At 43.1% G+C, this 18082-nt stretch overlaps 1 protein-coding gene across 6 annotated transcripts in view; it reads right to left on the reverse strand.

Annotated features, from left to right (window-relative positions):
• Glce (glucuronic acid epimerase) overlaps window positions 1-14015 on the reverse strand; it is a 123747-nt gene extending 109732 nt beyond the window's left edge. For 5 of the 6 annotated variants that reach the window (XM_046426608.2, XM_058573359.1, XM_046426606.2 and 2 more), the window contains exon 1: window positions 2441-2641. The gene's annotated coding sequence lies outside the window, so the exon portion shown is untranslated. Of the gene's footprint in view, window positions 1-2440; window positions 2642-13805 lie in introns of those variants that run through there. The other variant, XM_058573358.1, reaches the window with a different exon arrangement.
• Between the last annotated feature and the right edge of the window lie 4067 nt (window positions 14016-18082).

Below are 18082 nucleotides of genomic sequence, written 5' to 3' on the forward strand. Positions count from 1 at the left end.
TACAGAAGTATCTTTAAGGAATTAATATATAACACCCAAACTCTTATAATAATTTACTCTCTCATTAATAATTCAGAAACTAGAGCACTACCTTGCTTGGGTTTTGGTGATTGTGACAGACATCAATTATATTACCACTCATACTTTAAAAAATAGCTGAATCCCAAGTTCTCTGTATACTTCTTTCTTAGCATCATTACAAGTTGTTTATTTTATTTGTCTCCCTTTTGATGTTGGTTAGGTGACTGCTAAAATCACCGTACCTTCAATGTTGTGACACCAAGCAGATAATCAAATATTTGATTGATAATTCTATCCTTACTTAGCAGTCATGAAAGCCATGTTTCTAAAATCTGCTTAATTTATCATTTGTCTTTCTCTCAAAAATCGGGGGGTTGGGGGGGGGGCAGGAGGATATACTTAAGAGTTCTGGGGGCCACAGTGTTAAATACCTGCTCAACTGATGGGTCTTGATGGCTGTAAAAGCCAAGCAGATATTTTAGTTTGAACAACAAAAACCTACTTTAAGTCCCTCAAAGAGTTAAATATTCCAGCACATCATTCCCTTGTTTTTTTAAAAAATGTTTGCAAAATTCAAAAATTCAGTATGTTATCCCTACTCTCTGATTCTAAGATGAAATAAAATGTCCTTTTAAAAAAGCTGTCAATAAGAAAAAGTCTGAGGCAGACTTTGCTTTTGCATAGTCAAATTTGTCTTTTATCCCAGATTACAAATTTACATTACTATTATAGGTAGAGGCCCCACTGTCTGTCACAATAGACTCCCTAAGGAGAAGAAATGCCAGGTAAATGCCAGACTTTTGATTTATACTTTTGTTTTTAAACCACATACACATACATACAGGTCAGTTTATTTAAATCTCACCTAAATTGGGCTAGTCACCAAGAACTCTTTAAGATCCAAAACTAAGTACACCTTCACAATAAAACTGATAAGCAAGATTCTGTAAAAGAGCTCTGTTAGCCATCCTTAACAGGTTGCAAAAGATGCTTTTGCAAAGATCTAGTTTTAGGGCTTCAAATTCTAATATGGGTTTTTTGTTTTGTTTTGTTTTTGGAAGCTAAACTTGTCTCTCTCCACAAATGTTTTTCAAAGAACACAGAAGTCAGAACACACTTTTCCAGCACTACTTAATTCTGCCTACACTCAGGCAAGACTTCAGGACAGATCTAAAAATGTAGGATCATCAAAGCAGACCACCTAGGAAGGAAAGCCAAGATCACATAGCCTTCCTCGCCCTTAGCAATTTCCAGTTGCTTGGGAGCTGTATTATCGCTGAACCCACGGACACGTGCTTCCTACAGAACCTACACCACATGCCCAGTTAAAGGTACTGCCACTCTCCAGCTCCCACAGCTCCAGAGAGTCCAGCGCGCCCCCACAGGGATCCCAGAGCAGAGAAAAAGAGAACTGCAGAACAAACCCACTATTTCAACAACTAGGCAACAATACGGGTCAGTCCTCCAACTAAACATTGAGTAAATCTCATCTAGAGTGACCAGATCGAAACCGTTTCAGGATGCTGAACAGCCACTGGCAGTCAATTGGGTCAGATCAAGAAGGAAGCCAGAAAAGCTCCCTTGGGTCCCCAGGAGACTCAGCGCCTGCGGAGCCGCGCCCACGCTGCTAGATCGCCTGGGGACCCACTATCTAGCCCGATCGCCCCCCCCCCCCCCCCCCCCCCCGCCAAAAAAGAAAAGGCTGGGGACCAAGCCCAGTTACCGCCACCCTCTGGGCAAAGTAGAAACCCCAGTATATTCTCTGGTACCGGCGGGACACCCTTCGGCCCCAGCCACCGACCGAGGCGGCCGCCCTTGGCGGAACAGATAGGTACACCGCCCTCTGGGTCCCGAGACAGCGATAAACACACCCCTCTCCCCGGAACCCTGACACTCTGCTTCTTTATCTCAGGAATGCGAAGACGCCCCCCACCGCTCAAAGGACATCCCCCCAGTGATCTGCCCCCGGACACCTGGGACCTTGCTAAACTGCTTCCACTGCCCCCCTCACCTTTGATAACAGCGAGACCCAAGACCCCAATCAACAGTCCCCTTGACCCGGAACCCCGCTACACCTCCTCAAGGAATCTTAAGACCTGACAAATCTCTCCCGACCCCGAACACCAGGGACCCTCTTTGCCGCCACCCACCCCCACTCAAAGCCAGAAGAGCCCCAGGACCCCCAACAAACCTCCCCCTCACCTCGAGAGTCCCCCTCGCCCGCTAAACCGCGCTTCGGCGCCCGCCCCCGGATCCCACCGCAGCGCCTCCTCGCCCACCGCACTCCAGAGCCCCGCTAAGCCTCGCGCCCACCAGGCAGCGCAGCGCAGCCCCAGGAGCCGCCCCCGTCGGGAGCCCGCCTGCCCCGGCGGCTCCGAGTCGCCGCTCCTCCTCGGAGACGCGCGCTGGGCTTCCTCACCTGAGCAGCGTCGGGTGGCAAGCAGACTGGGAGCCCTGAGAAGGAAAAGGAGGCGGCAGGTAAACGGTGGCCCAGGCCTGCGGTGCCGCAGCTCCAGCCTCTCGGCAAGGAAGCGCTGGTGTGAGGAGAGACCTCCAGCTCCGCGCGCAACCGGGAGACCAAGCCACCGCCGTGCCCGCCGCTCTTCCCGCGAGATCGCCGCCACGGCGAGGGGCGGGGCCGCGGCGAGGGGCGGCCGCGGCCGCTCCTAGAGTGACAGCGCCGGCAGCCTGTTGGCGGCAGCGCAGGAGGAGGGACTCGAAACCTACTGTGACCTATTGTACGAGAGGAAAGGTGATCCGCCCCACCCTTCATCAATAAACCACGGGCAAAGGTAGCAGAGACCTGAAGTAGTCAGAGGAGATGGACTTTGGGGGCGAGGTATGGATGACGTGCCTTGCTAGCGTTTGGTCCTGCTCGGCCGCCGTAGATACACATGGTTTGGGGAACTAGTCGGCGGGTCCTACACTGGGATAAACGAGGCTCACCTTTGATAACAGCGAGACCTGAAGTAGCGTGGGGATTTCTTATCTTCCAGGTTGAATGTGTATCTGCCTTGGGTTGCCCGCCTAGTAACTTCCATTTAATTCAGATTAAAACTCCTCTCTTTCCCCCATTTCGGCCTCTTCTCCCTCTCTACTACAAACAGGGTGACAATTGTTAAGATGCCCATGTTTTCCAAGCCCCAGCCCGGGACATCTGCTTTGACAAAGGACTCCTGTGATTCATGCATTTGTTTCTACTTAAAGCCTTCCTATAGAGTAAAAAATCTCACTTGAGTCACCAACGTAACAAATTCCCAAAATATATGAAAAGTAACTTTGTAGACCCAAGTGGCCAGTAGTGTTTGGCACACGCAGAGCACTGAATACATATGAGAGGAATGAATGAAGACTATGATATTTAAATATATGAAATCTGGACCGGCCCCAGAAATTTGGGCTTTTTTAACCTTTCCTCTACAATGAGAGCCAATCCCTTTACACTTAAGTCTAGACTCTTCATTATTATGCCTATCCTGTAGCCTTCATTCATCTTCCTCTCCTTTCCGGTTTTACCACAGCAAGTGCTCTTTCTCCTCATCAAGGTTAACCCCTGCACCTGTGCACTGGATCGCAGCCATGCCCAGACTTGGTTTAATCAGTTTTCCAGATTATCGATTTCATTTGCTGACTCTTTTCTCCCACAGATATACTCAGTCTCCCCCAACCTTTGAACAGAACAAAACCACCTTACCTCTTCTACCCACTCAACCTGCCCTATCTCCTTTCTTCTGAGAATCACTCTTTTTAAGAAACATTAAAGTATATTTACTGTCTCTACTTTTTCATCTCTTATTTTTCTCTGCTACAATGTTGCTTTTGCCCACACAGTCTGCTGCTGTCAATGGTTTCAAAAAACCTCTTTCCTATTGGTGGTCTACTTGGGGCCATCTTTAACCTTTCCGCAACTGACAATGCTGACTGGCTTCTTTAGTATCTGGCTATTCACCTTTTGAACCTCTAGATACTCTTTTATCTTTTTCCCCCAGTCACCTTTCTTGGTTTGAAAACTGTTGGGTATTGATGTATACCTATCTTATAACCACACCTTGTACATAATACACAGTTGCACACTTTAGTGACAATAATTGGCTCAGACAAAAACTGATAGAAGAGTCCAGAGGGGGGAGTCATGGCTGTGAGTCTTGAATTGAATGGAAAGACAGTGGGTTGACCATACAAATATAGGGTAGAAATGGAGGCCTTCAGGGGAGAAATGATGTGAACCTAAGCACAGAGAAAAGCATGAGGGCTGAGCCTGTGAGTTGGCCAGTTTGGTAGATAGATTCATATAGAAAAGTAGTGGGAGATCAGATCAGAAAGGAATTAAAGAGGAAAAGGCATTAAATACCAAGCCACATTGATTTGGCTTGATTTTGTATTAAATGGGGAACCAGGACCAACCCTAGCATTTGTAGAACCCAGGAATAAGTTACTCTTGGAGGCCCACATATCAAATGTCTAAATATGTCAAAGTTATAAAACAAATAATAAACTGTGGACTTTAAAAAGTTATATCTTTGGGCTGGGGATATAGCTCAGTTGGTAGAGTGCTTGCCTTGCACGCACAAGACCCTGGGTTCAATCCCCAGCACCACAAAAAAATGATATCCTTTTACAAATATACTTTGATAACAACTTGAAAGACCATGTTGGGATTTAGAGTTCTGGTATGGGACTTCTCACAATACCCTGCTGGGGGAAAAAAAAAAAGGTAGGTTAAGGAGAGATGGTCCCCACCAGAGCAGCCTTTTCCCATTATTTCCCTTAGTCAGTGCAGCCCCAAATTACAAGGTAAAACCAACGTGGATACTCCAGCCCACACGTCCAAGCTCCAGTTCCACTTCTCTACCTCCGAAATAGTCATTTCATGGGCATTCCACAAGTTCAGGGTATATATATCTCAGGATCTAGGGAGAAGCCCACTGAGGTTCTGAAAATGTACTCTGGGTCTTTAGGCAGGGAATTCTGACTGCTGAACACCTGGAGTGAAGTCCAAAGTGTCAAGTCAACTCCAGTCAGTTCCAGGTGGGCACATTCCTTGGCTTAATGAACTCCTGTTCCGTAAGTAGGAATGCAGCTAGAGAAGAACCAGAGTAGAGCCCTTTAAAGGCAGACCCCTCCTGTCTGCCTCTATGTTTGGTACTAGCAGATCCAATGAATTTTTTTTTAATAATGACAAGTAAGTTCTATCTGTATCTTGAAACAAAAATCTGTGTGTATTCTATGCTTCCCACCCTCTTGGCTCTTGTCCTAATGGCAGGAATATACTAGAAAGAAAACTCTATATCTTTTGGGCATCTTTTCTCCAATACTCAGTCTCATAAATTATATCATCCCATAAGATTACCTTATTAATTAGTGTATCAGAAATCTGTGTGACAGCAAATGTGAGAAAACAAGAAAGGTATGAAGTGTTCTCAGCCTGAACTAAAGCTTGGCACACTTACATTTGACTTCTAAATAAAAATGCTTTGGGAGTAGAAACTCTTGAGGAGGCCCCAATGTGAAGGGTACGCAGGCAGTGTGAGTACTGAAAAGGCAGCAAGCCACTGCTCACGGGGGCACCCTCTCACCATCTGTCTTTATGGCACGATGAGTCATTCTGTGGCCTGACAGTCACGCTCTGTTCCTGCACCCTCTCCATCTGTTACCAAGTACTCCCTTCTTGGTGTTTTGTGCTGAAAGCCACCAAGGGGCCAGAGCCACTTTGGTCTCTGTTTTAGAGATCCAAGCTTAGAATTCTCATGGATACTGCATACTTCTCAGTGGTGCTGCAGATGATTTTAGTGTGAGGCATTGGCACTTGCTTGATCTGAGCACTGGGGTCTGTCTACTCATAGCCTCACTGTCACCATCTGTGACTGGTCTTTGCCAACCAGCAGCAGAACAGAACCTGTGTGCTTCTTACTAAGTTATGGCCACTGCTGCCTTGTTCTGATCTATTCATCTAGGTCTCTGGTTCTGAAGCTTTACCGAGTGTACCTTGGAAATAGCTACCTCCTGGCCACTCCATATTCACAAGGACCTCATAAGACAATATTGTTTGAAAAACTGGAAGAAGAAATCTGACTCTCCAGTTCAACTTCTCTTTCTTCCTTTTAGAGTTGGGGGATACCTATTTGGTTAGATTGGAAGGCTAAAATTCTGTGTGAATTATCCTAAGATTAAGGGAGCAGTATTCATCTTTCCATTTGCTGACCCTTGATTAAACCCTTGACTTTGGTTTGTGTATTGCAGATAGCCAGCAACAGAGAGGGGGAAATCAATAGAACTGTTTTAAAATATATCCCAAAATTTATTTGATACTCTTCTCAAGAAGTGAAGCTTAATTAATTCCCTCCCCCACTGTGCCTGGGCTAGACCTAGTGACTCACTTCTACTGAATAGAATACAGCAGAAATGATAGTGTGTGACTTATAAGATAGTTATGAGAGGCACTAAAGCTTCTTCCTTAATTTCTTTGGTCACACACTCTGGAGTAACCAAAGCATAAAGACATTGAAGCAGAATCCAGAAACTTAGGCCTCCAGCTAATACCTGTGTGAGTAAGCTATCTTGGAAAGTCTAGTACAGCCAAGTTAAGCCTATAACCTGGGGTCAACACCTTGACATCACCTCATGAGAGACCCTGAGCCAGAACACACATGCCCCCAGCCTCTTTCATATTCCTCAAAGAAACTGTATAAGTTTATAAATGTCTATAGTTCAAAGACACTTTATTTTGAGTTCACTTGTTATGCAATAATCGATGGCTAACACAAGAGTGTTGAGAATAGTTTCAGTCTGCTCCTACTCCTGAAATAAAATACCCGACAAACTCACAGCCTACTAATCATCAGGCACTAACATTACCCAAAGAGTAAAGGACAATGGATCAGTAGCCATAACTTATTACATACAAAATGCAAGTGGCAGTATGCCAAAAGAAAGTAGAAGAAGTCATTTTTGGTGAAAACAAAGGCATTTCCAGTGCCTTAAGACTCAGACCCTTCTGAGCATTACAGCAATTGGAGATAACAACAACTGTGGAGCCATTTGGAGGCAGTTAATAGTAGGTCTTGAGCAGCAGGGAAACCTTTTCCTCCCCAAAGCTTAGAGTGCTTTACAAACATACCACTTTCATCCAATCTTGTGGAAAAGTATATGTTTCTATGAAAACAGAGGGGGGAAAACATTCTCTTACCTATCCATATTAGCTAAGAATAAAAATGTGAAAACGCCATCTTTCAGGACCCTGTCAAAATAATTGACATCCTGACAACATAAAGTGTCCATGTGAGAATAAAGTGTATTTGACAGCATGAGATTGAATTCTATAATATAATATATATTTCTGAAGACTTACCACTGTGAATTAAGATTCGGTGAGAGGACAAATTCTCTTATTAAATTAAAAGTGAGGAAATCCACATAAAAAGGAAACCAATTATCCAAGTTAGGTATATTGCACGTCTAACTTCATTTTACATATATAAGAGCCACATAGATTAGCCATACATACAACAAAAGCATCAAATAACTTTACAAGTTGACCAGGAAATGAGCTACAGCTAAGAAAATATATTTGAGATGTATTTGCATCTTTTAAAAATATTTTTTTTAAAAAAATATTTTTTAGTTGTCAATGGACCTTTATTTTATTTATATGCAGTGCTGAGAATCAAACCCAATGCCTCACACATGCTAGGCAAGTGCTCCATCACTGAGCCACAATCCTAGCCTGTATTTGCATCTTCATAGCTCAAATGACCATAACACAAATGTGTTGTAAACCTTCCATTTTCTTTAGCATTGAGGGCAAATATTAAGTCTGAACCATAAGAACCCAGAGAAAATCTTAGTTCTCCACCCTCAACCCCTTGCTGTCAAATATAATCAACAAATATTGGGTAGCTGCAAAGTATAAAGCATTGTGAAGAATGCAAGCTATGAGCCATAGTTTCTATGAGGAACAGAAGGAAGAAGAGAGCAGATGGAGAGAGGACCTTCCCAAGAAAGGAAAAACTTCCATCCCTAGAACTGATGGTGGGGTCAGCCCCACAGAACTGCATGAAGGAAGTTGCATGGTTCTCAGAAGAAACCTGAGATATTTGTTACCTTTCTGGTAATTTTCCTTTGGGGTTGAAAAAAATCCAACTGGACTAGATGAGAATCAGAAATATACAATACCTTGCATGTAGTAAGTTGTTTTTACTTAAATCTATTTGAGATTGACTCTGTACTTGTACCTGAAAGAGTCCCAATGATAGTGGTCAGGGACTTTATACAAAGAAAGTGGGAAATGAAGTATACTTTTTTTTTATTGGAGGTGGTGGGGTGGAACAGGGATTGAATTCAGGGGCACTTGACCACTAAGCCACATCCCCAGCTCTATTTTGTAATTTATTTAGAGACAGGGTCTCACTGAGTTGCTTAGTGCCTCACCATTGCTGAGGCTGGCTTTGAACTCACAATCTTCCTGTCCCAGACTCCCCAGCCACTGGGATTACAAATGTGTGCCACCACGCCCAGCAAGTTATACTCTTAAAATGGGTAGAAGCTTGATAAACAGAAGAGCAGGGAGCGTTTTTAGATGGAGTAAACAATGTAAACAAAAACTCGTTTCTTCTTGTGGAAGAAAAAAAACATCTGATGGAATAAGCAACTCACCACAGAGAGTAAGTTAATACAGAATTATAGGTCAGGGTCCGATCACAGAAGGGCTTGAAGGCCAAGCAGAATCTACGTGAACTTTATTCTGTAGCCAGCTCCAAACCATGAGAGGCTTTTAAGCAGAAAAGTAGCCTGCTCAAACCAGTGTTTGCAAAAATTAATCCCAGATGATCTCACAATTTGAACTGAAGTGGGGACATCCCAGGCATGAGACAATAAGGAAAAACCCCAAAATCCCAAGATGAGTGACCTCAGCAGTAGGTGAACACTCAACAAGGCAAAACTAATCAGTGTTTTATTACCAAATAGGGAACTCCCAGTGATGTTTTGACTTGGGAACAGTACTTCAGATTTGTCATGTACACATTCCAGTTATTTACTATGTGCCCAGCACATTTGATATACAACAATAGATAAGACCACTATGAAGATTTAAGTCAATGGGGTATATACTTCCATGAAACAAATAATGAAGTACAATCATAAGTGCTATGAAAAGTATTGGGTGCTATGACTTCATGTATCAAGGGGCCTATCCTAGTCTTCCTAGGTCCCTGAGAGTCAGAAAAGGCTTCCCAGAAGAACCATCTGCAGTGAGTACTGAGGCAGGGGTAGGAATCAGCATGCTGAAGGGGTTGATGAGTAGTATGCTCCATGCAGAGGCATACTAAGATTAGATGATATTTTGATCAAAGATCTGATAAAATTCCAATGTGGCTTTCCTCCAGTGATGTAGAAAGAGTCTGAAGAGTTAGGTAGGAGGCAGGATTATGCAGGCTTCTCTGCTGTTATCCTAAGAGCAATGTTAGCATGTTTTTCCTGAGGTTGATCAATTCCATCCTCTGTTTTGATCACCAAAAGGAGCAAAGGAAGGGACCAACCTCATGCATATTTCAAGTGGGTGGTCAACAGATGGTGTGACTCTAAGGTTTTGGAGAAGGTCTTCTGCTTCGAAAAATATCACTCCTGCTTGCAAATTAATGTCTCAAATTTTTTGAACTGCGAATCATTTGATACAAAGAAGATCAAATGTCAAATGCTAATTATTTTAGGAAGAGGAATGCGGCAATTTTATATTTACACTAAAGTACAAACGACCGTTAGCTGAACTTTCCTGAGAACAGATTTTGAGGTCACAAAGAGTTGGAAGACAGGAGGAAATCTGGTAACTAAAGTTGGAAGAAGAAAAGTCACAAAGAGGGGTAAGAGGCATGCAAAAGCAATAATAGTGGCACCTGCAAGAATACCCAGTACATATCACATGCTTGACAAATATTTGCAGGAATAAATGAAAGAAGAAAGAAAGAAAGGAAGGAAAGAAGGAGAGAAGGAAGAGAAAAGAAATCTCATACTTTGTTCAAGACTTTTCTTGTATTACAGGGAGGCTCTTTTATCCCCAAACCCACATGGATCATATATGATCAGTCCTCTGTATCCTCAGGTTCCCCACCAATGAGTTTAACCATCCTCATTGAAAATATATGGGAAAAATGTATCTGAATAACTGAACACTACTAAATAATGTAGTATAGCAACTATTGACATCATATTTACATTGTATTGCATATTATACATAATGTAGAGATGCCTTAAAGTATAAGGAAGAATGTTCATATGTTATATGCAAATGCTAAATCATTTTATATAAGGGACTTGAGCACCTGTGGATTTTGGTGTCTGTAGGGGTTCCTGGAAGCAATCCCCCCAAATACTAAGGGATGACCATATTAGGAAAATTAGGGCCAAGGAAAGTAGGAAACAGAGCACAAATATATTTTCCAGAAGACTTCAGGGTATACATTTCATGTTTTGTGATCCTGGGACTGCAAGATCAGACTATGGCTTTGCCTGCAAATGAGGAAGACACTCAGTTTTTCCCAAGAAGACTGGGAAACTGGGGAATAGGCAGACAGTGTGGGAGCTCTCAGAGACTAGTGGGCAGATAATAGTGGACAGACTCTACATTCCCATGCCTGCGAAGGTGGACAGGTAATAGTGGGCAGGTAATAGTGGACAGACTCTACATTCCCATGCCAACACATGGACTGTAGTGACTCTCCATTTCTGAAGCCTTGTTTTCAAGAGCCACTGCCCTTCTTCTGACATAGCTTTAGAAGTCCTTGGAACAAACTGCTTATTCACAACCTCCAGAGGTTTTGGTTAAACAGCTATAATGAATTTGTATTATTGCCAGAGTATCATCCATACCTGTAGGTATTTTCACATATGTTGGGGCAGAAAAGTCTAAGAAAAACTGCTTTTGTGCAATGAAGAAGTTTCCATTTTTCTTTCAAATGACATATAAAAGACAAACCTTCTGTTTTCCTTGTGCACATTTCAACAAAATATGCATCTTTGCCATATTCTTATAAGTCTCTGCTGTCAGAACAAAAATACTCCTGGAATAACTGAGTAAATTTGCTGTGTTAATGGTAACTTGACCTTTTACTGATTTCAAATTAACCAATGGGATAACAGTAAGTTGCCTTCATTAAAGCATTATCTTCATTAAAGATGATTAGATGGGTAAGAAAAGGGCTTCCTGAAAATCAGCTTGTGCTCTGTGGTCACAACAACCTCAGCACTTTGAAGATAGCATGATTGAAGGGTCTTAAACTGAATTTGGTGATTAGATATCTCTTCAAAATATGAACCATGTTAACAATGATTCCTTCCCCCTAGTGTGTTCTAAAGATTGTTTCCATGGTGATCCACATTGTTTTGTCTAAATTTTTCCTTGTGCCATTTTTTCTCCTCCATCTAGATATTTGCAAAGCACGTTTCACTTGGGTATCTCTTCTCTGAACAAGTCCCCAGGAGGAGAAAAAGAATATTTCCTGGAATAAATGAAAGGCTGTCATTTGTCAAAAAGAGCCCAATTTGCAATATTATGTTCAGCTTGAGGTTCTCCCTAGAGGGCCTTTCCATGGGATCCACCTTCTGCTCAGGTAGTGAGAAGGTAGATGTCCACTTCACATCTTCTGCCACTTCTTAGAGGTCTTCTCAGGAGTCCAGATCATTTTAGACTGAACAAAATGAAGGAGTGGACTGGATTGGGAGGAGATGGCCCTTAGAAAACAGATGCTTTCCTAAGTAGCAGAGCCAATGCTACTTGTGTCCTAGAGCATTTTATTTCCTCTTGACACTCAGGAAGGTTTCATTTTTAAGTGAGGCCAGCTACTAGTTCACTAGTTCTAGCCAGCGATGAGGGCAGAAGCAATGAGTGTCACTTCTCGACCAGTCCCAAAAAAACTCCTGACTGCTACCTCACCTACTCATTGCATCCCTCATCTACTGGCTAGCTAGACACAAAGGAAGCAGTTAAGGATTTCAAGTTCCTAGAAAATGGAGAAGGTCACTGGATGGAAGAAGTAGGCCCCTGAATCACCATATTGTACACTATTGAACACACAAACTGGTGTAAATTAGAAAGAAACCCATTCTTGGGGCTGGGGATATAGCTCATTTGGTAGAGTGCTTGCTTCACATGCACAAGACAAGGCCCTGGGTTCAATCCCAGGAACAACAACAACAAAAAAAATTCTTATGTTAAGCTACTGAGATTTGGGGTTGACAGCAGTTGGGCCTACCCCGGCATTAATCAGTGGGATGGCAGACCCAGCAACAGATAGAAACAGAGAGTCCATGCAGGGAAATGAAGTACAGTGACCATAGATAAGACAGACAAGTAAAAATTCAGAACCCAGAATTCAGGGTCTCTAAGGGGATATCAGTAGCCATAGCCTGACATTGGCTGAGCATGACAATGAGTAATCTTGAGATGCAAGGGCTGGAGCTTTCACTGGATTCCAACTCAGGGTGCACAGTTTGCACAGTGAAGGCAGAGAAGGCCTCTGCTCCAAAGGAAACAATAGGAACATTTAGAAAGGAATTTGGTAGAGTTTTAAGCAAAGGATAAGACATAGTCTGGCAACTCGGGCCAGGCATAGGCAGAGGCTTGGATGCAGGGGAGTAAGACAAGAACCTCTTTCCTAGCCAAGGGATCATGTCAGGGGAACAAAAGGAAACAGCATGGTGATGCGATGTCAATCCTCTGGGGAAGTAATGCTCAAGAAGCAGTTGGATAGATTTGGACATATAAGTGGGCAGAAAGTGGCCTTGACAACCACAGTCACAGGACACAATCCTTGGAGCAAAGCCAATCAGCAAGTGTGATCAGGAAACCAGAGCTCAAGAGGTGAGTCAAGGGTGGGGAGGCCATCAGTGTGGTCAGGTGGTGAGAAATGGTGGGAATAAGAGGTTAGAGGGGTAACTGAGGAAAAAAATATCATCAAGATATTAGCACCTCCGTGATCAGCTAACTGCCTTCTAGTACCAGGTGAGTTAGACTTGGAGGACAGCAAAAAGTGGGACATGAAAACAAGCTCTGAGGAGTCAAGACGTCAAGCAGCACCCGATGCCAATCAACAAGGAAAGGAAACCAATCACCCCATGGGAAGGTCCTCCTCCCTCCCTTGCAGCATTGTGCAGGCACTGTGTTCGTGTGTTGGTAAGGTCTGGGTTCCCTGAACATCACTTCAACCTGCTTGTTCTCACATAGAGAATCAACGCTCCTCTCATTCAGCCAGTAGAAGCTGGGGTTATTACTCTAGTCGGAGGCACTGGACAATGCCTGTTATTTAGGCAGCTGTGAAGGAGTTTTATTGGCAATGACCTAGGAGGTTGTTAACATTTACATTCTGCCCCATGCCTGGGAGTTTGGCTTGCTGTATGCAAAGAATTGTAGTTCTGCAAGTTGATCATTATGGGATGTACTGTACTTTATTGCAAGAAGTGTTTAGCAGCTCTTGAGATAATTAAATTTTCATCCAGAGACCAAGGGAGCAGGGACTCAGAAGTGAGGATAAGTGGGATTATGAAGAAGGGAACATTCAGAGAAATAGAATAACTAGGAATGCCACTGACACTCCTTGACAATCTGACTGACTTACTTTCCCAGTCTCCTCCCCTGCTTGTCTGCTCACCCATTACACCTAACCTCCAACATGGACCAGCTGCCTACCGTTCTTAAGATACATCATGTCCTTTCATGTCCCTGTGTCCTGTGTGCATTCCTTAAGCTCAGGACTTTTTTCTACCCCCACTGTCTCTGCCTGGGCAGCTCTTACCTCTCCCTCCAGGTACAGGTTCTCCTCTGTGAAGCCATCTATCTCCCAGGCAGTGTCCACTGCTGCTCCCGCTGTGTTCCATCAGCACTTCGTTCAGGCTCCCTTTCAGCACTGATTGTGCTGTTTATCATTTTCGTTAGAATGTGAGGATTTCAATGAGAGAGAGCATACTTGCCTCACCTCTGGATTCTATGTTGAACATAGGAACAGGCATTGCCAAGTCCCAGTAAATGGCTGCTGGATCAATGAAAAATTTTCCACTTCACAACTTCCCCAGAGTCAAACTCTTGTTTTCAGACTCCACCCTGTGTTCTTGGCTCTCTCTTGATTGCTTAGCTCTCATTTTTCTTGTTGATAAATTGGAAATACATACTTAGGTGTTGTGAGAATGGATAAAGATAAAAATAAACTTCACATAGAAACCACCAAGGCAAACTTAAAGAGTGGCTTACATGGCTTTGACTTTGGAAAATATTTTAAATGTCAATTCATAAAACAAAAACAAATAAACAGAAACTAAAAACCTTTACTAAGTGCTGATTATGTTCCTGATATTGGGCTGGAGGCTAGAAAGAGACACAAATAACCCTTGCCTTTACCTTAATATTAATGGAAGTTATATACATTTTCCATCCCAATTTTCTGTGAACAGATCAGATCAAAATGTTCCATTCACTAGAAGACATTGTTCTCTGAAACTGGTTGTGTACTTTCATATTAAGGATTCATACTTGAATCAATCTATTTACTAAATTAACGAGTTAACTCAGAAAGAAAAAATGAAGAGCCCAAATCAGCATGGTGAAGAAAGAGCTCAAATTTGAAGGAATCAGTTCTAATAGCAGTTCTACTCTTAAGAGATGTATATTAATCCTCCTGTTTCCTCATCTTTCAAATGAAGAGAACTTGGCAGATCGTATTTTCCGAAGCTATCTCCCATTCCACATGTTCTTCTTGCACCGTGACACTGATTCTTCTCCTATCATGTCCTCTTCCTTGATGCTGGGCGATTTGGGATTGCCTCAATCACTAGGGCATGGTAAAAGCAATATTATGTGACTTCTGAGGTTCAATTATAAAAATGCAGAGCAATTCTGAAGTACTCATGGGACAATAGCTTTGGGGATTCAGTTTACATTTTGTGAGAAAGCCCAAACCAGCCAGGGTGATGAGACCATAGAATGAGGCCACGTATTGGTATTCCAATCAATACTTCACCTGAGGTTCCCCCTGACAGACATGAGAATGAATACACATCCTGATGAGTCTAGCCCCTGGCTCTTGAGTTGCCCCCAGCCTTGGAGTCTTCCAGTAAATGTCCCAGACATCATGGAGCAGAGAAAAGCATTTACTATTGTGCCCATCTGAATTCTTGTCTCAAAGAATCCATAACACAATGGTTGTCTTATGCCATCAAATTTGGAGTGTTTTGTTACTCAGTAAATAGAGCAGAAGGTCACAACAGTCCTGACTGCCTCACAAAATTGTGAGGATCAAATGAGATTCATAGGTAAGACCACAATCTGCCCATTTTAAAGTAGTCTACAAATATAATTCAATAAGCTCACATGGACCAATAGGGTTTAGTATTTACCTGTCTACCCACCCCATGCACACTCAGGAAGCACACCTGGCAGAGTCTAAGTCAGCTCTGTGGAACTTAGCACCCCAAGGAGCCCAGTTTGAAAACTGCTACTCTCATCCAGCCCATTTACTCTACGGATGATGAGAAAACAGGCCTGAGTGACTTGTCCAAAGTCTTATAACTGACTAGGTGTTTGCTCCAATTTGTCATGCTGCCTCCAAAAAGTGAAAGTTGTTTGAGGTAGGACCATCCCTGTATGAGAGCCAGAAAGTTGCAAGCAGGAACAAGCAAGATCATTATGCAACATTTCTCTTCAAGTCTCAGACACTTTGAGCTGTTGCCCAAGCACGCCCAAGACAAGCCTGTTTCATTTCCTTCATTCCCTCCCCAACTCTTCTCCCACTCAGTCCTAGCAGCATGGACCATTTCACTGGGTAACACAGAAAGGCAGAGCTGCGTACTCAACCTTGAGCTCAGCAGGCTGTCAGCTCCGTGATGAATGGAGAGCTGAGCTAATGTAGTGGTCCGCCTGGTTTGGGCAAAGCTCTGTTTGATCACTCGTCATTGGCATTCATGGAAGGTTTCTAATTGTCACCTGGTGATAGGGTGCTGCACTGTGGTTAAGTGCGTGGGGGGCCTCTCTTAGTTATTAACCTTTCTGTTGCCCCTCTAGCAGTGAGGCTGAAGACAGGAGGGTTCTGATCAAGTTATATTTAATGTACTGCCTCTCTTACTCTGTTAATATTTCAACTATTTCAGAGGAAGGAAGAAAAATAAATACCCAACAGGAAGGATAAAGGTGAAAACTAGCGATCCAAGTACAGTGATGTCTTTCCACCAGACACGGTACATTCCTACACTTGGGAAGGCCCTGCAGATATTGATGAAGGACCCCTGGCATTCTGAAAGCCACAGACACATACATCTTCAAGTTTGAAAGAAGCTTTGGTGCCTGTCCTCTGAAATGAGAGTGTTGTTCATTTAAGAGTTATGACACTGAGGAAGACAATTTATCTAAATGGCTACACAGAACATTAATGGGAAACTTCAGTGTTTGCAATGCAGTGGAAGCCAGGAGACAGGAAGCTTTACGTGGGAACCCGGGCAAACCAGGTTTGCACAAACTTCCAGACTCTGTGGATGCAGCAACCATGGAACAATCATTTAGTTGGACTATTTGTGTTGGAGGCGTGGGGGAATAGATAATGAATTGTCTTTAAAGACAAAGCAGATATGTTTAGTGTTCAGAGATTTTAAATTAAAAATGAACATTTCAAGTCAGGAGCGGTAGCGCATACCTATAATCCCAGCAGCTCAGGAGACTGAGGCAGGAGGATTGTGAGTTCAAGGCTAGCCTTAGCAAAAGTAAGGCACTAAGCAACTCTGTGAGACCGTCTCTAAATAAAATACAAACTAGGGCTGAGGATGTGGCTCAAAGATCAAGTGCCCCGAGTTCAATCCCTGTTACCCTCCCCCCCAAAAAATAAAATGAGCATTTGATTACTATAAAAGTAGGTATTCACCGAACGAAACTTGGTAAATATTGAAGTTTAAAATGAAACTAAATGACCCATATTCCTACCATGTGATGCTAACTACACTAAATACACTATCTTTTCTTTTGATCTTTTCCTTTGTTTATGTGTACACACATACAATTTCATGTAATACATATAATTTAAAGTTAAGAACTTCTGCACTGCAGTTTTGCATTCTGCTTCTTTACCTGACATTATGTGCTATCGTTACATATTCTTCAAATGTATGTTCTGTAAAAACTACATAACATTTAGTCATGCAGATGTACCATAATGTATTCAATGATTTCCCTACTATTAGACATTTAGTTGGTTCCAGGTTTCACTCTGTCTCTGAAATTTTCTTTGGGTAAATCCTAGAAGCGAGATTCCTGGATGAAAGGATATATACTTCTTTGTAAGGCTCTTGACACAAATTGCTTTCAGAGTCTTCCAGTCATTTTCTCTCCTCTTCTCTTTGGCAGTAGGCCACGGGTGAGCCATGGAGTGTCCATTGACTTTTTATCCTTTTCGTTTCCTGAGAATGATTATTGGTGTGTCGTTCCCCTTCATCACTCCCTAGCCTCACAATTCCACAGCTTGGGTGTTTGCCCTTGGCTCTGACTCGTACTTTACCTGGGACCTCACTCACTCCCTGCTTCCCCTCACCAAGGCTGCCTTTGCCATCGGCCCTCCCTTTTCCTCTTCCCCTCTCCCACAAATCCCTTCTATGCTCAGGACCCGATTTAACTTTCTCCTCCCCCACAGAGCCTTTCCAGACCTCTCTCTATCCACAGGCTTCGCTCTTTCCAAACTGCTCCATAATTTATGTTCTTCACACCACTCCTCCGACAATTAATCACCACTTACCAGCTGTATGACCTTCAGTAATCCCAGAAGCTTGTCGTGAGAATTTAATGAGATCAAGCCTATAAAATAAATACCTATCACACTGAGGGGCACACATTGCAGTTAGCAATAAATGGAAGCTCTTATTACTAAGATGGCCAGTTTGCCTTGTGACATTTCTTCTGTTGATTGTTACATACATCTTCTTCCACTGCCATTTAACTGTGTGTGACCTGGATCCCAAGTCCCCACGGGCAGCTGCTCCACAGCACCTAGAACAACAGTGTCATCTCAGAGCAGCTCACAGGGGATATTGCTGCTTGTGA

Source organism: Marmota monax, unplaced genomic scaffold (assembly GCF_021218885.2).
Source record: "Marmota monax isolate L192 unplaced genomic scaffold, Marmota_monax_Labrador192_F-V1.1 WCK01_AAM20220418_F8-fsc00078, whole genome shotgun sequence".
In the NCBI taxonomy this organism is placed as follows: Eukaryota; Metazoa; Chordata; class Mammalia; order Rodentia; family Sciuridae; genus Marmota; species Marmota monax.